This window comes from Kogia breviceps, chromosome X (assembly GCF_026419965.1).
Source record: "Kogia breviceps isolate mKogBre1 chromosome X, mKogBre1 haplotype 1, whole genome shotgun sequence".
NCBI lineage: Eukaryota > Metazoa > Chordata > Mammalia > Artiodactyla > Physeteridae > Kogia > Kogia breviceps.
The window spans coordinates 98175250-98199846 of record NC_081330.1 but is presented as its reverse complement, the minus strand read 5'-3'; the positions used below and the strand labels follow the sequence as shown (position 1 = coordinate 98199846).

At 37.9% G+C, this 24597-nt stretch overlaps 1 protein-coding gene across 19 annotated transcripts in view; it reads right to left on the bottom strand.

Annotated features, from left to right (window-relative positions):
* Window positions 1–24597, bottom strand: part of CASK (calcium/calmodulin dependent serine protein kinase) — a 401244-nt gene that overhangs the window by 356680 nt on the left and 19967 nt on the right. Inside the window, exon 1 of one of the 19 annotated variants that reach the window (XM_067022842.1) lies at window positions 20225–20228. The exons of the other annotated variants lie outside the window; for them this stretch is intronic. The gene's annotated coding sequence lies outside the window, so the exon portion shown is untranslated. Of the gene's footprint in view, window positions 1–20224; window positions 20229–24597 lie in introns of those variants that run through there. 19 annotated transcript variants of the gene reach the window in all.

The following is a 24597-nucleotide window of genomic DNA, read 5'->3' as shown; positions in this document are numbered from 1 at the left end:
ATACTTTGTGGTTGAAGAATAAAATAAGTGAAAAGCTTACAGAAAAGTGCTTCTGTCAGAAGTAATGACAAACAAAAAGACTGCAATGATGCCATTTGAATATTATCTAAAATATAAACTTTCATAAAAGCTTTTTACCAAATATTTAGTCATTCTACAGATTTTAGAAAAAAGAAGAAAGAAATCAATATTTCTGACCGTGACCCAACTCTGACCCACTTAAGAGACAGTCTAGGAAGAAAATGCAAAGTTGATGCTGACCTTGCTTTCTTGGTTGGGAAAAAATGAGAACCCAATTATGTTGCCTAGAAAGTCACATTTATTCCACTTAACATCAAGTGGTTCAAACAAAAGGCTAAAAACTGAAGTAAAAGGTGAAAAATGCATACCAAACCAAGACTTTAAAACAGTTCACCTGGTGTGCAATTCACCGTAGGGCTGTAGGCAATAAGGGTTTCCTCAAACATCTTTCAGAGATCCAGTTTAGTATAACAGAGGAGAAGAAATTAGTTCCACTACACAGTACTATTTTATTTTGGCTGTACCACTATTAGTAAATAATACTGAAAGTACTGAATAACAAAGAATTTATTATCAGTTGAAAAAATGATGAGCCACAATTCTTTCCAGGGAGCACACCAAAAAAGCCATTACCATGCCATTTGTGGAAAAATTCTGGTTCTTCCATAGTACACAAATGCAGAGCTACTGTCCTTTAATGAGACTGCAGTTTGTTACTTCCATATAACAGACTGGATTTTTGAGCTTTTTTATATCTCTGATTTACCACAAACACTTAGCTGATCCATAACACAAACAATCCAAAGTATTACATATCTGATACTTTTGTTTCTTGGATAAAATGGATCTCAATACCAGCTAAGGAAACCATATTAAGCTGAAAATCTCATCTACCGGTAATACACTATTGATCAAGGCTAATAATTCTTTTTGAAAGAGATCACTCATCTTAAACCTTAACTCTAGTAGGTAAAATACATCATAATGATCAGAAAATAAACATGGTTGTGGTTCAGTGGAATTATCAAAGGCTACTATTTTAATCACTGCTCAGGACACTCTCAGCCTTGCCATAATGCTGCTTTTCACAGAACAGAGACAAGAATGAATAGTAACAGATGCCCACTGGTTTGGATTAGTACTTGTTCAAGTATACCATGCCTAATGCCTTTCAATCTTAATAAAACATTAAATAAATTAACCTATCAACAACAGTACATAATGTTAAAGCCATTATAGCAAATCTGTTTTTAGTGCTTTATCTGAAATCTTGGAGAGATTCTTACCCTAAACCAGGAAGTCACTGCTAAGAGAACAGTTTCAGTAATATGTTCTTTAAAAAGTAAAATTCTCTACTTATATATTTGCCTAGAGTAAAACTGATCAGAAACAACAATATTTGAAAAACCATCATAATAATCCTTTTTGGTTCTTCCTTGATTCCAGTGAGTCTTCTTTATGGCCTGACTAAACATTATGGCCTTCTTGTCCTGTTGAAATTCCCTCTCTTCAGGAACTCAGATTCTTTAGAGCATTTGCAAAACTATTTTAGAGCCTTCTTCCTTTCCCCAGCTTTAACTCCTCATCCACAACATCTTGGTTTTCTCCAAGCCACAGCCATCAGAAACATCACTATGGGGACACCTTCACTCCTAGTCACTTAATGAGCCACAATAACCTCTGCTTATGCCCTCAGACTCTAGCGTTATGGAGATGTTTTGAAGAAAGTAGTGTTACCAACAATATCAAGGTGAGGGAAACTTGGTGGGAGGACTGCCAGGGAAACAAGAATGCATGTTAAATGAAGCATAATAATCAAGAAGACATAATAATGCTTCCTTTAAAAAAAACTATATTGGGCTTCCCTGGTGGCGCAATGGTTGAGAATCCGCCTGCCGATGCAGGGGCCATGGGTTCGTGCCCTGGTCCGGGAAGATCCCACGTGCCGCGGAGCGGCTGGGCCCGTGAGCCATGGCCGCTGAGCCTGTGCGTCCGGAGCCTCCGCAACGGGAGGGGCCGCGGCGGTGAGAGGCCCGCATACCGCAAAAACAAAAACAAAAACAAAAAACTATATCGGTTAGTATATTAGTGTATAACGATTAAAAAAATAATGTAGTATGATTCCAGTACAAAAGAAAACTTACAATAGTGGAAGCTATCATAGATAAAATTTGATATTTAAAAAAGCCTGATTTTAGGATTTATACAGAAAAAAATTAATCCCAATGAAAATACAATACTTTCAGGAAAATAAATATGAAAATAGAAAAATTATAAATGGTTTAACTGTATGATACAGAAAACTGATCAAGGAATTAAGTTGGCTTAGTGGGACCATCTGGGCTGAGAAATACTTTCTCAACAAAAAAATTCATTAATAGTGGTTTAATTCTGATTAAAATATTTATATTTACATCCAACTAGTCAAAAGCTTCCACAGGTCAGAAGTCTTGTAATTATCAAAGACACATAAAAGGATTACCCACTCACATGTCACATTTACCATAGTTTTCCAAAGAGAGCAACAATAAGAATGACAAAATTATTAGTAACAGGTATTGTATTAGTATTATTAGTATATATTAGTAATAGTATTAGCATTGATATATTATTAGTATTATGGGTATTTAGTATTCACTACATGCCAGTCACTTTTCTAAGACGTGCTGGTATTATTAACTCATTTAATCCTAGTAACTACTCTATAAAATAGACAGTGTCTTTATTCCTATTTTAGAGAAGAGGAAACTGAGGTACAGAGAAGTTAAATAACTTGGCCATAGCCCCAGTGCTGGTACTAACTGGTTCAATCAGAATTTATATCCAAAGATTCCAGATCCAGAGCCCATGACTTTAACCACTATGTTATCCCTTCCTCACACCTGTATCAGAATTATGCCCAAGGTCCCCTGCTAAGTTATTCAATCTTTACCCCCTTTACAGAAGCAAAAACCCATCTGTTGTATTTATCAGGAAACTTTGCAGACTTCAGTTGCCTTATGTGCTTTATTTATGTTCTATAGTACTTTGGATTTTCTTTTTAACGACTATATAGTAAGTATTCATTTATATAATATGTGAAAAATACTGTATTTTGTAGAAAGCATCCCTCCTCATATTCAAAGTTTAGTTTAAAAGCAATTTTCAAACTTACAGAAATGAAGTTAATGCTGTATAATGACTTAAGTTTCCTTTCTGCTGAATGATTACACTGTTAAGTGTCACTAAGAACATCATGTTCTTAGTTGCTTAGAACATATTACAGAATTAGTATATCAAAAATATTTCTTCTGGAGTAATTCTATAAATACATGGACAGAGACAATTCTACCAAGTATTCTGCAGGCAAATAAACTACCAGAGGCAAACATGGAGTCACAGTACCATATATCTGGCACTGGATCAAGAGTCAAGATAATACGGGTGTCCAGTTCTGGCTTTGCAAGTGATGGGGTTTTGAGTCACAGTCACTCTGTGACTGCTTCCTCACTTAATAGAGCGTGTTAGAGGCAGATAAATGCTTCCATTCTGCCAAGCTCTAATTTCTGACTTCAGAAAAATACATAAGGCACTGGAGGTTTCCTCAGAGGTTTTTCTATTGACCCCACCCCTCTCTGTTTCATCAACTACCACAGGACAATATTCTCTGATTGTAGACTGGAACTTGTGTGTTCGACTTCGCAATTCATCACTAAATATTAGTTCCAACTCTTTGTAGTTTCCCTCAAATAGGGGAATTAGACTGGTCCCCGATCTCTCTTGGTAGGGACAAGTCACTTTATTTTCCCAAAGACTGAAGATTAACAATCAAGAGTAAGAAGGAGAATACTCATGAGGCACAGCATTTCCAGAGAGGAGGAAAGGTTTGTTCCTCATAGAAGTTACCAGAGTCCAGCCCCACTGCCAAATAGATATTATGTACAAGGGCAAAACCTACAGTAGTAACCTGAGACCACCAGAAAGACCAAAGCCCAGAGGAAGAGGGTATGCCAATAAACATTAGACATATCTCCACACTTCTTTTGCTTGATATACTCATTATCTTAGAAAGATGCTGTGGCAGTGGAATACCCGTGCCTAACAAAAGCAGCTATTCAGTAAGGTACTTGCCAGTTTCAATTCTCACCAATCAGATCAAACTACAGCATCTACCAAAGGATTTAGTCAATCCAGATCTAGAACACCAGGGTCTTAAGAAATCATTTACCATTCTATACCACGAGTTTCTCTCCCTTCCCACAATAGGAAGGGTAATGATATTTTTGTAATTTAGCAGAAAGGTATCCTGGTTTAAAGTGCTGTAAAATATAGCTGACCCTTGAACAACATGGGGGCTGGGGGTGCTGACCCTCTGTGCAGTGGACCCAAGCTGTCCAAAAGTCAACTGTACTACCAACTTAAGTCACAACAAAGCCTCACTTACCAAAAAGGTTACAATACATCTTAAGACATGGTTGCACAACATTGTGAAGGCAATTAAAGCCGCTAAACTGTACACTTAAAAAGCGTGAAAGTGGCAAATTCCATGTTACATACATTTTACAATTTTAAAAAAATTTTTAAATGGGAAGGAACAAAAAATACATCCTAGAATACATTTTATTTTCATGAGGCTTGAGTATATGTTTTAAAAAATTAACTAGTACAGGGCTTCCCTGGTGGCGCAGTGGTGGAGAATCCGCCTGCCGATGTAGGGGACACGGGTTCGTGCCCCGGTCCGGGAAGATCCCACATGTCACGGAGCAGCTGGGCCCGTGAGCCATGGCCACTGAGCCTGCGTGTCCGGAGCCTGTGCTGCGCAATGGGAGAGGCCACAGCAGTCAGAGGCCCGTGTACCACACACACACACAAAAAAAAAATTAACTAGTACATATTTTATGTGAAATAAGTATGTTATAATGCTTGAGTTTTAAAGGACCAACTTTTTCACTACTAGCACTAATCAACATCAATCACAAAATGTCAAAAAAAACACCTAAGAATCAAAAAATAAATTCCTGCAGATACAGGTGGATTTAACTTTACACATGTTATACTTCTGAAAACTTAGTAACATGTGAGCTACATACAAATGAGTTTGAGGGGACAACTGATAAAACTCAGCTTAAAAAGGTGATTTTGGGCTTCCCTGGTGGTGCAGTGGTTGAGAGTCCGCCTGCCAATGCAGGGCACACGGGTTCGTGCCCCGGTCTGGGAAGATCCCACATGCCGCGGAGCGGCTGGGCCCGTGAGCCATGGCCACTGAGCCTGCGCGTCCGGAGCCCATGTTCCGCAACGGGAGAGGCCACAACAGTGAGAGGCCCGCATTAAAAAAAAAAAAAAAAAAAAGTCAAATGTAGAGATGACTCCAGGTGTCACTTGATCTAGTCCCTCATTTTATAGATGAAGACTCTAGGTCTGCAAAAGGCAAGACACAAGCACCATCTCCAACACATCTCAAAACACATGGACGCAAGAGGTGCTGGTGACAGAGCTAGGACCTGAATCTTGGAACTGAAAAGTACAACAGTCTTCATTCACTTCATATTGTTCTCTATTTCTTTTCCTTCCAAACAATCATAATGGCTTGAGAATGCCAAATACATTTTAAAATTCATATGAAACCTTGGTTACTTGTATTTTTAATCATCTTTATATCCCTTATCACATTTCCCAAGGTCTATTCTGAGGCTCACTATTCCTACAAAATGCTCGACTAGTCAAAAGTTCCATAAGAGTAAAGTAAATTTAGGAAACATTCTATGATATCTGTATCTTAAAAAAATATTAATAAATATAAGCAAATTTAAGGCCCTGAAAGGTCTAACAGAAAATTGTTATATTTCATTAAAACTAGCTTTTCCTAAACATCTGAGCACACAATCTTAAAAAAAAAAACCAATATTCTTTGAAGCATATTTTGGGAGATGCTATCTGATAGCCTCATTCAAGACCTGGAGTATTCATGTATTTGTGGAATTGACTTCAACTCAGAACACATCAAGTGGGACTTCCCTGGTGGTCCAGTGGTAAAGAATCTGCCTTACAATGCAGGGGACGCGGGTTCAATCCCTGGTCAGGAACTAAGATCCCACATACCGCGGGGCAACTAAGCCCACGTGCCACAGCTACTCAGCTCGTGCACCTCAACTAGAGAGCCTGTGTGCCACAAACTACAGAGCCCAAACGCCCTGGAGCCCACGTACCACTAGAGAAGAGAAAACCCGCACGCCACAACTAGAGAGAAGCCCATGCACCACAATGAAGATCCCACGTGCCGCAACTAAGACCCAATGCAGCCAAAAATAAATAAAAAATAAATAAATAAAATAACATCAGCTTCATTTTTTAAAAAAACACATCAAGTAAAATGTTGACAAAAAACACAGCTATCAACAAACGATATATTCAATTCCCAGGGGTCAGGGGTGGGGGGGTAGGGGGTAGGGGGTGGGACTGCATTATAACGTATAAAGATAACACACCCTTCATAGTAAAAGAGTAAATTGTGGAAAAAATTTTTTTTTGAATTTTTGAATTTTGTTTTATTTATTTTTTATACAGCAGGTTCTTATTAGTTATCTATTTTATACATATTAGTGTGTATACGTCAATCCCAATCCATCCCACCACCACCGCCCGCCCCCACCACTTTCTCCCCTTGGTGTCCATACGTTGAAAATTATTTTTATTCAAAATTTGACACAGTTTAAGGTCATTTAAATATGAAAGGCAAAACACAGGTTCTGATATGGAACATGTTCATTACCTGGACTCAAAGAAGTTTCAAATAAGATAGTGTCATACTATAGGTAGACTAGACACATGCTACTCCTACTCCAAAGAACAAATACTCTTTAGATTGACATTCTCCCTATAGTTTTGGGGAAGTCTTTCTGTTGAAGTGATTATATAAATTTGGTGGCAACCTGAAATGATTATATAGGTTTTCTGCTAAACTGAAGGCTGCAGGGTTTGGTGAGCCTACAGTAAACGATCAGGAGAGCATTTTGTTAACTCTTCTACCAAGCATGGAATTTTGGGAATGATATAAAATGTAATTACATACACATTATGTAATTTGAAATGTTCTATCTACCGGTACTAACTACAGTGGCAAACTATGGGATGGCAGTTACAAATGTTTTCAAACTTCTATCAGTTATTCATTAGATGGCAGAAACAATTAAAATTTTAAAACCCTACCTATCCTACTGAGTAGATTTATCCTAATAATATGCCTCTGTTGCCTGAGAAAGACATGCTCTAATGCTATATGGGAAAGTCCTTGTTCCAATGAGGAGGGGTTTACCTTTACTCAAGGGGCCATGTGATTGCTGGTAGCCTTTTAATTCTGCCTAAACACCTACAAAAATTTAAGTAGTTGAGTAGGATTATGATAGTTTCTTTTCCTGGATGTGGTTTAATTTAAATTACCTTATTCTGTATTCACATCTAAGATACCCAATGTAATCATAAACCTAGATTCTACCTTCTTACTTTCTCCATGGTATGAAAAAAAAAACCACAACACTCTCACTCTTAAACACACCTACCTACATACCTCTTCCAGAGCATCTATCGATGCTAATTAAACTTTGCCCAAAGATGTAGAAGCAGCAGGCTTTCTGAAGGAACTGAGAGTCACATGACAAATGAAGGAAACCAGTATCCCTAAGTATGCACTACGGGCAGCATTATCACAGGTGCTTGTCCAATTCGGCCTTCCTCCACTCTGTCTCATACTGAACTTGAGACCCAGAGCTGGCCATCCCAGATGGAACAGACTGAAATCGCTGACTACAAGGGGACAGATGGGAAGAATTCAAATTTCAAATAATATTTGGGTCTAATTTTTCTGCCAATTTTGGGGTTTTTTCAAATTCTATTATAAAATCTGGAAATCCTAGGCAACACTCAAATGTTTATTATAAATATAACTGCTCTATTTGTTTATTCTTTAGAACTATACTGCCCATGTTAAGGACTTCCTAAGCAAATCACCAAATAATTGAAAGATTACTAAACTTCTGAGCTCAGCAAAGATATTTAAATATCAAAAAGAAAAATATGCAAATAAAATGCCCTTACCTTACAGAAATTAAAAATCACAGTTCACTGTCTTTCACTTATAGGTAAATTTCAGAACAGACCTTAAGGAGATCCCATAAGATGCTGTACAGGGAGATGATGGAGAATTTGGAAGCAATAGAAAAATGCATGAATTATTGTGACTAGGGCTAGTGTCATTTGGTAAGCACCAGTCTGTTATCACACTAAATAAATTTGAAATTTTTTTCCAGAAAGTGCTACAAGAGTATGTGATTTCATTTACGATTACTCAGCAAGAAATCAATTACTCAGTTAAGAGTATTGAGAACATGAAGGAGGATTTCCTGTCCTAAAAGCATTCATTAACACTCAGATTAATATAAAGAAATTCAACATCAGACCTTTGGAAACCTAAACAGAAATATTTGGTGAATTCAAGACTTGCAGGTATTTTCAATATGCGACTTGCTTTTATTGCAGGGAAATAAATGTTTATTTACCACTCCTTGAACATTCTCAAATAGTGAGAGTAGTTTCACACCCGTTGAACATGTAAAAATATGCAAGTTGCTTTACTGAATCCCAAGAATGACACCTTGCAGGAACTAACATAGTAAGGCATCATGTAGAAGTACACATCTTTACAATTAAGACAACTGCTTTGTCCTTCGCTTTGTGGTTTTCAGACTTATTTCTTTATTCACCCCCAATTTAATAGCTTTATTAATAGTACTATAAGTAAGCTCTATGATCTATACAACTTTGGAAACCTGACCTACTTCCTTGGGTCTAACTCATAATGCAAGAGCCAACTCATTTCACTCGCACAACACTATCTGAGAGAGATCAAGGCACTTTTAAAATTTGTCATTTCCCAACACCCCTGAAAAATGAAGAAGACAGTATTACCCCCACTTTAAAGATAAAAATGGAAGTGCAGGAAGCACAAAGAGGGCTTCCAGAAATGTCCTAGTTTCTTGACTTGGGTGCTGGTGTTTTCAGTTTGCAAAAGCTCATCAAGCTACATACACTTACGATTTATATATTCCTACGTATGTTATGATATACTTCAGTAAAAAGCTCAAAAAAGTAAAAAACTGGAGATTGAGATTCCAAAACATCCAGTGCCTCGCCTAAGGTCAGTCAGTGGTAGAGGCTGGCTCACATGCAAGCCATGTGACTCCTAGGCAGTCCTCAGTGCTTTACATCAAACTGCCCATGTTAATCATTTCCTTCCACTCAATCTCTTATTTTTCCTTTGATCATTAACAAATAAAAGTATTCTGCCTCATCATTGGAATATGCCTGGAACACCACGCTTAAAAAAACCTTTCTCTTTATGTCAACTTAATCTTACACACATGCAGTAAGATATATATTCCTACAATACCCAAGCCTCATCCTGGCCAGGAGATCCAAATCCACTTGATTAATCAACAACCATGCTTTGGTAGTCTGACTGCAACCCTTATAAATAATTACTGCACTGTGTGCAATTATGTTTTTAACTATAAAATATCTCATTATCTGAACTGTTTAAGTCAATCTTCATACTTTCCTTAAAACTGCTAACTAAAGGGCTTCTCTGGTGGCGCAGTGGTTGAGAATCCGCCTGCCGATGCAGGGGACACGGGTTCGTGCCCCGGTCTGGGAAGATCCCACATGCCGCGGAGCGGCTGGGCCTGTAAGCCATGGCCGCTGAGCCTGCGCGTCCGGAGCCTGTGCTCCGCAACCGGAGAGGCCACAGCAGTGAGGCCCACGTACCACAAAAAAAAAAAAACAAAAAAAAAACTGCTAACTAAAATGTGGGGGAGAAAAGAAAATCCTACTCTATTCCCCACATCTCTTAGATTCTCTAGAATGATAGGGAAAGGTCAGTAGAACAACTCTACAGAAACCAGATTTGGTTACATAAATATTTCACATCTATTTATCTTTCCAATTTCATCTTCTAACACCATCTAGACACACACTACATCCACCTATACAAACCACAATTATCTTTAAAAGATTAGGTTCTGATCTGCCCTCAATGTCTTTGTACAACCTGTTTCCTCTGCTTAGAATACTCTTCCCCTTGTCTAACCCCACTCTACCAATCCTTCAAGACTTACCTCAAGTATCTAAGAATTGTTTTTAACTCCCCTCAGATCAAGTTAAGCTCTCTCCCTCCCCTTACATCACAAGACTGTTGCATACTAGTAGAAAGAAGAATGACTAGAAAGTCACAAGACTTACTGATAAAATATTAAAGTATGTTGTGAAGTTTAAAAGATATCCCTACTCAGAAGCTGGGTCATTCCCCCAATTCTCACCTTTGAAGTAGGTTGGGTTCCCTTTCTATATTCTGTCACAACACCCCTTTGGCTTCCCTTCATAGCACTAACAATTGAATTTTCAACAATTATTTGTAGAATCATTTAACATCTCTCTCTGTGTTGATCACAAGTTCCATGACAGAAAGGGCACCTTCTATGTTATTCACAGCTTTATCCCCCCAGGACTCAGAAGTAACTGCTCAATACACTTTGTTGAATGAATGTTTCCAAGAATCTCCATACCATTCTGGTTCACTTTATAGAAAATTTTGGTTTACTGCTTCAAAAATGATATTCTGACCTAGCATGCTAAAACTGCTTCACATATGCAACTTATGGTTTATAGACATTATGAAACAATCACAACTACGACCAAACTAAAAAAGTGAAGTAATTCAATGTATTATTTACATCTTTACTTCCCCTATTAAACAAGTTCCCAAATGATAGGGACTGTGTACAATTATAGCAAGGTGGCTGAACAGTTCAGATGATAGAGTCAAATTCCCTTAGGCTCCCAGCTTTACTGCTCAAGAGCTTGGTAACCCTGGACAAGCAACTTAAAACCTCTCTGAGCCTCCATTTACATATATCTATAAAGTGAGGATAATACCACCCACCTACTGGGATTGTTGTATTGATTTCCCAGCTTTATTGAGGTATAACTGATAAATAAAAATTGCATACAGGGACTCCCTCGTCGTTCAGCGGTTAAGAATCCACACTTCCCCTGCAGAGGCGTGGGTTTGATCCTTGGTCCAGGAAGTTCCACATGCCGTGCAGTGTGGCCAAAAATAAATAAATAAAATAGCTTAAACAAATTGCAAACATTTAATGTGTTCAACGTGATGGTTTGATATACATATACATTGTGAAACAATTGCCACAAACAAATTACCAAGTTAATTAACACTTCCATCAACTCACATAGTTACCATTTTCTTTATATGGTGAGAGTATTTATGATCTACTCTCTTACCAAATTTCAAGTACACAATACAGTGTTATTAACTATAGTCACCATGCTGTACATTAGATCTCCAGAACTTACTCATTCTGCACAACTGAAACTTTGTACCCTTTGAGCAACATCACTCCATTTCCCCCACCCTCCATCCCCTGACAACTACATTATACTCTCTGCTTCTATGAGTTTGACTATTTTAGATTCCACATTTAAGTGAGATCATTCAGTATCTGTCCTTCTGTGTCTGGCTTACTTCACGTAGCATAATGTCCTCCAGGTTCATCCATATCGTCACAAGTGGCAGAATGTCCTTTTTTCTTTAAAGGCTGAACAATATTACACTGTGTGTGTGTATATGTGTGTATACACACACACACATTTTCTTTATCCACTCATCCACTGATGGACACTTAGATTGTTTCCATATCTTGACTATAATGAATATTGTTGCAATGAACATGGGAGTACAGATATCTCTTCAAAATATTGATTTCATTTCCTTTGGATATATACCCAGAAGTGGAATTGCTGGATTATATGGGAGTTCCAGTTTTAATTTTTTGAGGAATCTGCATACTGTTTTCCAAAATGGCTGTACCAATTTACATTCCCCCCAAAAATATACCAGGATTCCCTTTTCTCCACATCCTTGCCAACACTTGGGGTATTCTTGATAATAGCCATATTAACAGGTGTTAGGTGGTATCTCATTGTGGGTTTGATTTGCATTTCCCTGATGATTAGTTATGCCGAGTGATGCTATGAACTTCCCTCTTAGAGCCACTTTTGCTGCATCCCATAAGTTTTAGTATGCTGTGTTTCCATTTTCATTTGTCTCAAGACATTTTTTTACTTCCCTTTTGATTCCTTTGACCCACTGATTGTTTAGGAGTGTGTAAACTTCCACATTTGGGAATTTTCCAAATTTCCTCATTACTGATTTCTAGTTTTATACCATTGTGGTTGGAAAAGATAATGATTTCAAACTTCTTAAATTTGTTAAGACTTGTTTTGCAGCCTAGCATAAAATCTACCCTGAAGAATGTCCCATGTGTACTTGAGAAGAACATGTATTTTACTGTTGTTGGATGGAATGTTCTGTACGTGTCTGTTAGGTCCATTTGGTCTACAGGGTTATTCAAGTCCTATATTTCCTTATTGATCTTCTGTCTGAATGTTCTGTTATTGAAAGTGGGGTACTGAAGTATCCTGCCATTATTGTGTTGCTGTCTGTTTCTCCCTTCAGTTCTGTCAATGTTTGCTTTATATTTCTTTATACATTTAGGTGCTTTGATGTTGAGTGTATATATATTTATAATTATTATATCTTCCTGGTGGATTAAACCTTCCATCATTATATTGGGTTGGCCAAAAAGTTCATTTGGGTTTTTCCATAAGATGTTATGGAAAAATCCAAACAAACTTTTTGGCCAACCCGATACAATGTCTACCTTTGTCTTTTGTGATAATTTTTGACTTAAAATCTATTTTGTTTGATATAAGTAGAGCCACCCCTACCCTCTTTAGTTTATCATTTGCATGGAATATATTTTCCCATTCCTTCACTTTCACCTTGTGTGTGTCCTTAAATCTAAAGTGAGTTTCTCATAGACAGCATACAGTTGGGGTTTTGCTTTTTAATTCATTACATTTAAATTATTATTGACAGGTAAAGACTTACAATAGTAAGCCATTTTTTTCATTGTTTTCTGACACTTTGTAGTTTTTTTTCTTTTCTTCCTCTCTTGCTGTCTTCCTTTGTGATTTGATGATTTTTTGTAGTGGTATTCTTTGATGCCTTTCTCTTTATCTTCTGTGCACCTATTACATGTTTGTTCTTTGTGACTACCATGAGGCTTACATAAGACATCTTAGTTATAACAGTCTACTTTAAGTTGATAACTTTGAATACATATAAAAACTCTATACTTTTACTACCCTCTCGCATTTTATGTTACCAGTGTCACAACTTACACCTTTTTATATTGTATATCTATTAACAAATTATTGTAGCTATAGTTATATTTAATACTTTTGTCTTTTAACTTTTAGAGTTAAAAGTGGTTTATGTACCACTCACTGTTACAGTATTAGAGTATGAGAGTATGTATTTACCTTTACCAGTAAGTTGGGTTTTTGGGGGTTTTTTTTGAAAGAAGATGTTGGGGGTAGGAGTTTATTAATTAATTTATTTATTTTTGCTGTGTTGGGTCTTCATTTCTATGCAAGGGCTTTCTCTAGTTGTGGAAAGTGGGGGCCACTCTTCATCGCAGTGCGCGGGCCTCTCACTATCACGGCCTCTCTTGTTGAGGAGCACAGGCTCCAGACGTGCAGGCTCAATAGTTGTGGCTCACAGGACTAGTTGCTCCGCGGCATGTGGGATCCTCCCAGACCAGGGCTTGAACCCATGTCCCCTGCATTAGCAGGCAGATTCTCAGCCACTGTGCCACCAGGGAAGCCCTACCAGTAAGTTTTATACTTTCATGTTTTCCTGTTGTTAATTAGTATCTTTTCATTTCAACTTGAAAAATTCCTCTCACATTTCTTGTAAGACAGGTGATGAACTTGCTCAGCTTTTGTTTGTCTGGGAAAGCCTATCCCTCCTTCATTTCTGAAGGACAGCTTTGCTAGATATGGTGTTCTTGGTTGGCAGTTTTTTTCCTTTCAGCACTTGGAACATATCATTCCACTTTCTCCTGGCCTATACTGTCTCTGGTGAGAAATCTGATAGCCTAAGGGAGTGGGGGGGCGGGGAGAAATAGGGGTGGAGGAGGGGGAGGTGCCAGTGGCAGCACAAGTGGCTTTTCTCCTGCTGCTTTCAAAATCCTATCTTTGACTTTTGACAACTTGATTATAACGTGCCTTGGTGAAGAACTCTTGATGTTTGGCCTACTAGAAGTACTTGGAATATTATGGACCATTTCTTTCCTATGATTTGGTAAGTTTTCTATCATTCTTTCTTTAAGTAAGCTTTCTGCCCCTTTCTCATTTTCTGCTCTTTCTGGGACTCCCACCCAAAAGGTTCTAACACTGGAGAACTTATAAAAGACTAGTTATATGTTCACTTTCTACTTAACCATGATACACCTCTCTCCCACTATACACAGGAACCAAGACCCTGGGTAAATTGCATAATCTGGTGTCTGAAATCAGAAAATGGCTGGCATAACATCTGTTCTGCTTTAATAAGATTAAAGAGAACACACTGACCATTTACCCATCACTGATTAACTCCCTTCTTGGCAATTATGTCCATTTATTTCTTCTCTCATTTTTTTCCTTGTCTGTTTCCAAATGTTCCTGTCCTTAGGAAAAAGCACTCCCCAGAACTAATTTCTCCCAATTTGTGTGTCTAAAAAGTGAATGCACCCCAAGCTGCCATCAATGCTTGGAATATACCTATATCAAGGAAAAGGAAAGACTTTACAGAAAATTAGTCATAACAACTAATGTCACCAGTCTCTAACCAATTCAAAGTTAGTGACTCTTAAAGCTGGTTACTCGTTAGGTGGTGGTGAAATATTTGATAACACCATATGCCAAATGAGGCTATAGTTCATGAAAATATAGGAAAACTTCAGAATATGGGTGTATGATGGCTTTTTCTTACAGCTTTTGAGCCCAGTCCTACAAGAGACCCAATCAAACTAGAGCTAGCCATTCTCTGCCTGCAGCCTTCAATCTAGATTGACTGAGAGTCACATAATTTGAAGCTCTGCAGGGCTGTAAACATCAACAGCCTCTGCACCTCAAACTGAGGTGACTGGGGGCTTCCCTGGTGGTGCAGTGGTTGGGAATCCTCTCCAGGAAGATCCCACATGCCACGGAGCAACTAAGCCCGTGCACCACAACAACAGAGCCTGTGCTCTAGAGCCCGTGAGCCATGTCTACTGAGGCTGCGAGCCACATCTACTGAGCCCGCGTGCCACAACTACTGAAGCCTGCGCACTTAGAGCCTGTGCTCCGCAATGAGAAGCCACCTCAATGAGAAGCCCGCATACCCCGTAACGAAGAGTAGCCCCCGGTCACCACAACTAGAGAAAGCCTGCATGCAGCAAGGAAGACACAATGCAGCCAAAAATAAATAAATTTATTTTAAAAAACTGAAGTGATTATAAGCAGTAACTCAGAGAAGTAGCTGTCTTAGCAGGAGATAAGACCACAGCCCCAAGCTGTTTTAAGAGTTCTCTTCAGGACAAGGAAGAAAACCAGCCAGCAAAAATCAGATTAAGAATGCTGCCTACCTCAAGGCAGCTGGCTATTAATTTAAAAGCTAAAGGAAATGGGCTGAGCAGAGGCCAGTAAGCAGAAGAATTTTCAAGCTTAGAAACTATGTCTAGATGTAGCTTACCATGGAGCTTACTAAAAGCAAAAATAGCAAAAATCTTTTAAGTTTTTGAGGGAATAATATTATCATAGAAACCCCAAAACTGCTCTGCAGCAGCCAGCAAGTATTAAATCTCTAAAGTAATTCGTGGCCCCCAACCCTCACCCACAGAACATTAGCTGTGAAAACGGTGCATTCCCCAAGAAAAGTACATTCCCTAGTGGGTACTTCAGATGGGGCCATGAAGAATGCACAATAAAGAATCTCTAGAGATCAGTCAGGGGGCCTGTTCTGGGGCAACAGAAATCCCCGTGTATTATTCAGACTATTTCAATTGCTGCTTTGATTCTGCTGTCAATTTAGATAACCACACCTACCTTGCCTTTGGTGACTTGAGTGCCACTTGGCCTCTGCCACCCAAGGATCCTAATTACCTCCACTGTATTTAGGTTTGCTAATTCAGTGGCAGCAGTTCTCACTACAATTTCTGACCTATAGAGAAGAGCAATCACAGAACTCTTCAAGGATCTTGGGACTCCCCTCACAAATTTATTTCCCAGGCAAAGGAAATCCCCCTAGCAAGCAGAACCAGGGGCTGCCAGATAGGCCATCAAAGGAACTTCACTGCCAGGGCAGGGAGTTTTTGTTCTTCCTGCCCAGTAGTATTTGAGCACTGCTATTTTTTCCATTCTTCCTCTTTCTGAGAGAACTTTTACTAGAGTTATCCTATTCTTTTTCTACCTATATAACAATGAAGGAGGGAGGCAGTTTGTGGGACACCAGACCACAGGAAGCCGTACCTAGACCTATTGGGGATGACTGCACATCACCAAGAAATTGAGGACTTAGAAACTGGATACAATAACTAGATAAGACTTTGGAGGTGTTTCCATTGAGGACGGGCTGAGCATGCTCTTTGTATGGAAAGAAGATTGAATGAGGATTGGATAGCTAAAGGAGTATACTGCAGCAAAGATTTTTCATCATCTATCTAATATCCATTCTCCTTTCTTGCTATCAGAAGCTCAAAGTTACTGGGCTCCAATGTGCTTAAGTAATAATACATGTCCCAGCTTTGTGGTGGATGAGGTGGCCATGTAATATGGTTTGGCCAATGATATGAAAGCAGACTTCACTGGATATGGTTTACAAGAAAGTTCTTTAAAGATGTCTTACCTGGCAGTCACCATTTTATTCCTCCCCATCTTCCAGCCTGCCTAGAACACAGATGGGATGACTCAGGAGCTACCTTGTCACCATAAGTATACACTAAGGATGTCTGGGAAGAAGGGTAGAAGGTGCCTAAGTCCCTAATGGTACCTTGGACATACCCTACCAGCTCTGGAATGCTAAATTTTCACTCATTTAGTGGGTGAAAAATAAACTCAGGTTTGTTTATGCCACTATCTGGGGGGTTTTCTGTTCTACATAGTGAAATTCAACTCCTCAACGGATACACACAAAATCCTATAACTCACTGAGGAATTAACCAAATTTATTCTAAATTTATGTCAAAACAGAATCTGTAAAAAACTGTATCAAGTACCTTAGGTTTACTTAGCCTGACTGCCGCATATTTGCCATCTATAAGCTACTCCCATGTCCATTTCAAGCACAGTTAATCAATCAGGGCCACTTTATCCCAATAAGTTGGAAGTACATCTACAAAACTATTTCAACTCCAAGTCTCAAGAGCTGCAACTGATCTATCAGCCTCGCACACAATAGAGAACCTATTTTCCATTTGTAGCAACTTCAGCTTCTCTCAGTTCTAGAATTCTAAGACAAAATCATAGATGTTACAATGGAGAAAATGTATCAAGATTTATATACCTATCAAGTAACTCAGATCAAATCATATAATCTAATTCTACAACTCTGGACCAGTCACATTTTCTCAAAAAAAAAAAAAAAAGCCTTATTCCTTCACTTGTGAGATGGAAGAAATAGGAAAACCTACTTAAACCTCACAGGGTTGATATGAAAATCATATACAAAATGAGTGTGAAAAAATTTTGAACTTTAAATTACTATAAACATATAAATCAGTAATAAACCTATAATATGTAATTTATTCTTAACAACTAGCATAATTTGCTACCTATTAAAAATACTCAACATCTAAAATTAAATTCACTTCAAGAACATGGTTATATTGTCTTGTGTAGCAGTACAGAGAACTCAACTAAGAGTTCATTCTTCTGATTTTACACCAAAGAAATAATGGACTAGGGTGAGGGAAGCACATACGATTGAGAGTATATTCCAATCATTTTCACAGCTTTAATTCCACCAGGCAGAAATAACATTAGCATCCACGGAAGAGTTCAGTTTTACCCTACTGGATAACCTTCTTAGAAGAAAAAAGAAAAACTAGTTTCACCATGGGAGAGGGGAAGTTTATCACACATATATGTATTGTTTTTTTAACTCAAAGGAGAGAAATGTCTTCAGTTCTATAGACTAAAATTTATAATAAGGTAAAAATAACTAGGCAAGTTTAATTAAATCAGCAAATATTTGATTGCCTACCAAATAAAATGACTTGTCGCTATTACCACAGTGAATAACCTATGACCCCAACCTCAATAAGAGCAGTGAAGTATCCCCTGAGATCCAAGTCTTAGTACCCAGGATAAATGTAATTGAAGTTTCAATGTTTAGAGAAACTTTAGTAATATAAAAAATGTACACATTAACATCCCACTATCAGTGATCTTTAAAACAGGTGCTACATATTCCCAGGTGAAATTCATTACAGTTTTCCAAAATCTATTTCCTTTGAAGTTTTGAAACCACTTAAAACCACATGGAAAGTCTATAAATGTAACTTATAGAAGTTTGGAAACTAAGCAGACTTTATAAAGGAAACAGTAACAATGTGGAACAAGTTCCAAAGACATCTTTAAGGTCAAGTTTATTCAGGTCACCTTTGGAATACCTTACATACTGAATATGTAAATATAACACAGATCTTAACTACAAAAAAGAAAGGGTGTATACGTGGATAGCACAAGTGATTGTTCCACAAGTGCTATAAATTAATGTGTCTGAATGCTAAAGGACCTTAGTTTTAAAATGAACAAAAAAATACATGCAAGCAGAGTTTGAAAATTTCAAGTTATAAATCAAAACCTTCTGGCTAGATGAGAAGATAAAAGCTTCTTTCAAAAACACAGCTACCTGCCAAAGATAAAAGCACTAGATATATCCTGTTGTCTAATCCATCCCCCTACTTGGCTAATGTGGATGGAAAAGCATCAGTAACTTTCTAAAAGCCACTCTACACAAGGCGTAAGCCATAGCATACCTTTGACACTGGGCATATACACCCTCAACCAGGAGACATATGCTAGAAGCAGTGATATTAACAGCTTTCTCCCTTGCTATTACTGTACACAATGGGCACCATCTGAGATGATTTGGAGAATCATACAAGCAAAAACAGAATATGTAAAATACATTGCATATTCTCTTGTACAAAGTTATCTGTGTACTGCTACCTAATACACTCTACTAGATTATTCCAAAGTGGAAGTATAATTTTCTGAGGAAAATGTTGAAGAAATAAAAGTTGTAGCACAACATAAAAATGAAATTTTGCATGATCTTCAAGATCAGCTACATGGAAATCAGAATGCTACAGACTGAATGTTTGCATTCCCCTAAAATTCATATGTTGAAACCTAATCCCCAATGTGATGATACTTGGAGGTACAGCTTTTGGGAGATGATTAGGTCATGAGGGTGGAACCCTCATGAATGGGATTAGTGCCCTTATAAAGGAAACCCCAGAGAGCTCTCTCTCCCCTTCTGTCTTGTGTCTAGTACATAGCGAGACGATGGCCACAGGAAGCAGGCCCTCGCCAGACACGGAATCTGCCAGCACATTGATCTTGGATTTCCCAGCCTCCAGAACTATAAGAAATAAATGTTTGCTGCTTAAACCACCTAGTTTATGGTATTTTTGTTATAGCAGCCTGAACGGACTATGGCAGAGGGCAAATTTTTCATCATAAGTATATACCAAACCAGGTTCTCATAAATCCCACCCTCAACCCAGCCCCAGCTTCTGCCCAGGAGGCCTTCATCTTTTTCTGGGCTAGCTGAGTCCATATGTTCTGTGTGTGTGTGCGTGCGTGCGTGTGTGCGTGCGTGTGTTTGTGTAAATATCAAATTCCTAACCAAATACTCAAATATTTGATATTTCTGAAGTCTTAGTGCTACCTAAGCAAACAAAACTGGGTATGATACATCTGTACATTTCCAAGATAAATGCATTTAAATAGCCTACACATGTCCTAAACAGACATAGAGCGAAACATCAAAACAATGTACCAAGTTGAGGAATCACCTTAGATTCAAAAGGGGCAGTAAGCAATACAGGGTGTGTGGATACAAGGGAGTTGTTGAGATCAGGGCCATTTTACCCTTTTCAGTAAACCATAAGATATTTATTTTCATGCATCAGGCACAGCAGGCTCAGCAAATACTGAATTAAAAGCTTAACAACAGTCTTTTTGAGACTTACGCAAAGCAGTGATATCTTTCTAATTAGTTTAAGCCATGTCTCTGAAGGTATCAAAAACAAAATCATATCTACTGAAATCATCAATCCATTACAAATACCACTTTTCCTCAGCTAATTCTAGGTGAAGAAATGTAACTTGAAAGATAGAAACCCAAAGCAGTAACAACATCAACCTCTAGTAATATTCTTCTATCTGACAAATGTCAATACTTCTCAAATTCACATAAAATACCACAACCTTCAATGTCTTATTTCCCATTTCACTTTTCTCTTCTATCCTGGAACGAAAAATATGATAAAACTCTGACACAAGGATTCCAATTCAGCCATCTGCCAATAGATCACAAAGCCATCTGAAGTTTTAGACTACACAGCAGCCACAGGTAACTCCAGATGGTCTGAAAAACTTGGGGACACTTACTGCATGTGCTCTGCTATGCTTTCTAGTGAAAACTCCCAATAACCTAAAACTGGGAGAGGGGAAAAGAGCCTGCAGTTGGTACTTCCTAGGGCAAGGGTTTCAAGAAAACACCTTTAAGAGAGTAAGGCTCAGCTGAAACAAATCTCCCCTGTTGGGTGGTTGTTGGTTGGTTGTTTGCTTTAATACAATGCTGATGAGCCACTCTGAAGTGACTTATTATACAAATAAATGTTGGGAAGATTAAACAGAGCCTATCAAACCAAATAATAATATTTTGAAAGTAAAATTCATATAGTGGTCCTTTAAAGAGAAAACATTTTAAAATGTAAAACCAGCATAAATACCACTGTATAATAAAACTTACCATTAGTAACGTTTGCTACATAGCAGTTTAATATTAATCCCATATTTTCCATATAATACTTGGAAACTGTTCACAGCCTCAAACAGTATTAGACTCAGTATTTCACTAACTGACCTAATGCTATGGCCCAGGAAAAAGCAATAATTGCACTAAGAGAGGTCAACTTATTCCAGAGAAAGGCTTACACGAAACAACCATAATTCAAAGGACTGAGGAATTATCATAAAGAATTTCCCAGCAGAAACTAGTAAAATAGATGTGGGCAAATCACACTTTCGAGTTTGACAGTACCTGTAGAACTTTGCTTAATTCCTTCTTTGTTGGTATACCTTTTATTAATAAACTAGTTATTAATTGTTTATGTTTATTAAGCTGCTTAATAAACTACTTTAACCCACTATTATCCAAATACAGAGACCAGCTGCACCTTCAAATCACCATTTGGGGCAGGGCCAGGGTTCTAAAAGGGGTTTCTTGACAAATACCCACTTCTTGCTAACTCTTTCTTACCCAATTTCCCAGTTCTCTTTTTCTCTTTCTCTCTCTCTCTCTCTGTGTGTGTGTGTGTGTGTGTGTGTGTGTGTGTGTGTGTGTGTGTGTAATACCCCACTCTATTCACTACCTGCCCTGCCCCAACCCATGGATGATACTGACCTTCCACTCCCAAGACTAGACTAATTGTTGAGAACTAGAAATGGCACTTCTGATCAGTCACTTTTAAGAAAACACTTGTTATACTAGAAAAACTGGCACATTATTTGAGGATTAAAAAAAATCTATTTAGATCTTAACTGCATACTAAAAAACAAAATAAATTTCAGATAAATCAAAGAGTTAAATGTAAGAAATCAAAACAAAGAGACAGATGCAGGTGAATTTCCACATGACTCCTAGGAAGAGAAGGACTTTCTAAGCATCAAAACAATTACAAAAATAACAAAGGAAAGTACTGACAGAGTTTGACTATGGTAGAAGCTCTCCTAATCAACCTCTACTTAACCAATTTCGCAGACTGACCCATTCCGCAGACTGACCCATTCCCCAGCCGCTGTGTAGAAACCTAATGAATGCCCACAGCACCGTGATTGCTCAAGGCTAACAGGCTACTGTGTGGTACACCTGCCTACGAGCTCTACAAATTAAGTTGCCTACTTACCAAGAGTTATTTATGTGCTCCTCTTTATGCTAGTTGTGTACCTGTTACTATAATTCTTAATTATATGTCACATCCATTGGAGGTGAGTGCAAAAAGAAAGGAACTGGCTATAAAGACCAGATAAAGGTGATGCTGAATTAAATGTGGATGACAAACCTGCAAAAGACTGGGGGGGCGGAATCTGTAAAATACCTGAAAGGATTCTGCATCGATTACAGCTCATTAATGTATCACTCCACTTTAAAGAATCTAAAACTAGAAATCATTGATGATGAATTTTGGATGAGATGTAAAAAAGAAATATATAGCAGATTTTTAATCAATTAGGCTCATATTCAAAGAAAAGCAGCCCAAGATAAAAGAATTAGCTACTTAATGTGTATTCTGAAGCTTTAATGTTGAAGACACATAAACTTTTTTAGGATACCCCTTCCTATTAAGCAGACCAACTATGAGATCTAATCACACCAAATAAAGAGGCTTCTTGTGTATGACTGTCAGTTTCCACACATCCAAACTCATCAGAAACAGAATGAAAAACTAAACTTGAAAAATATTTGAAAGACAATGGACATATATACACTATCAAATGTAAAATAGATAGCTAGTGGGAAGCAGCCACATAGCACAGTGAGATCAGCTCGGTGCTTTGTGACCACCTAGAGGGGTGGAATAGGGAGGGTGGGAGGGATATGCAAGAGGGAGGAGATATGGGGATATATGTATACATATAGCTGATTCACTTTGTTATAAAGCAGAAACTAGCACACCATTGTAAAGCAATTATACTCCAATAAAGATGTTAAAAAAAGGAAAGAAAATGGTATAGGTTAATATATTTGATATATAAAGTTTAGATAAATTAGCAAGAAAAACACTAGGCAACTAATAGGAAAATGGGGGAAAAACCCAAATGGCCAATTTATAGAAGAAATACAAAAAATTAAACATGAGGAAAATGAATGTTTTCATTGGTTATCAAAAAGACAAAATAGTTCAATGAGATAACATTTTTGCCCATCAGGTCAATAAAACTTAAGCAATTAGCATGTTCAATGTTGCCAAATGCACAATGCAACAGTTAGGGGATACCATTTGCTGCTAAAAGAAGACATTCTGGTAGAACCTTTCCAGAAATCAATCAGGCAACCTATGTCAAGAGGCTTAAAAAATGTCTCTATCCTTTGACCAGGCAATTATATTTCTAGATGCCATTCTTAGAAAATAATATGAAATCTGAATAAAGCTTTGGCAATAAGATACTCTTCAAAGTATTATTTATTATAATATTTTAAAATTTGAGAAAAAACCTTTCAACAAAACTGTGTCAGGCATTAAAGATGAACTGGAAAAAAAAATAGTCCCAGCCCTCTTTGAGTTTAGAGCCTTTTGGCAAAGGGAAACAAATTAAACAAGTAATTATCTGAAGTCAACAACAGAGGAATTATCAAGTAAATTATGAGACATCCAAATGATGAGATGATACACAGCCATCAGAAATTATTTATAATGAATTATCAAGGACATGAAGAAGTACTTATACTAAAGGAAAAGCTATCAAATTATAAATGGGTATAAAAAATATGTTGAAAATCTAAGAAGGGGAGCAGGACTTCTGATGGCAGGTACTAGCAATCCTAGGTACAAGCGGGGTCTGTGGCATTTTAACTTGGGGCTGCTTCCATTACCCCCACTACAACCTGTGGCATTGTAGCTCTGGGGACACTGACACTGCCATTAAAGGGAGCTGACTTGATTTGGAGCTCCAAGGGAAAGCCCCAAGCCTGCAGCATTGTCGAAAACAGTAGGGATCATTAGCAAACATCACAGCTGCCTAAGCCTAGAATACTGGTTGGGGCAAATGAGACCTTAACCAAATACGTAAAACGGAGCTCTGGAGAATGAGACAACCATAGGGGGCTTAAAGCTCTGACATATTCTTGGGGTTCTGGAAGGTTGGATGCATGTGAGGCCTTGCATTAGATGCACTGTGGACAAGGAATAAGCAAGGGTCAAGGAAAGAGGAGAGCTTCCCAGATTATCTACCAGAAGGATTTCACTGTTTAGTTTGAATTTCTGTACAAGAAGAAAGTAAAAGTCAAGGCAAATTGGTAAACTGCCTGAACTTTGAAGGCGTGGACTGGGGCACACATTCAAAGTCCATGCATCTAATAACCCTACTATACTCCAGACATTATATAAGTGCTAGAGATATAAAGTCCCTGGTTCCTACCTTTGAGAAGCTCATATTCTAATCATGGAACCAGGTGTCCAAGAAATAATTAGAAATCTAAGAAAAAGAGAGGGTTTCAAGGGATGGAGGGGCTTTTGATTAAACATAGCTAACTGAATATAAGCATCTGTCTACCTCCCTTCAGAAGTCATGAGAGTGAAGAATTAGGAAAGACATAAACCAACAAGATCGAGGAAGTGGGAGAGAATCTGACAGTAAAAGGGAGAG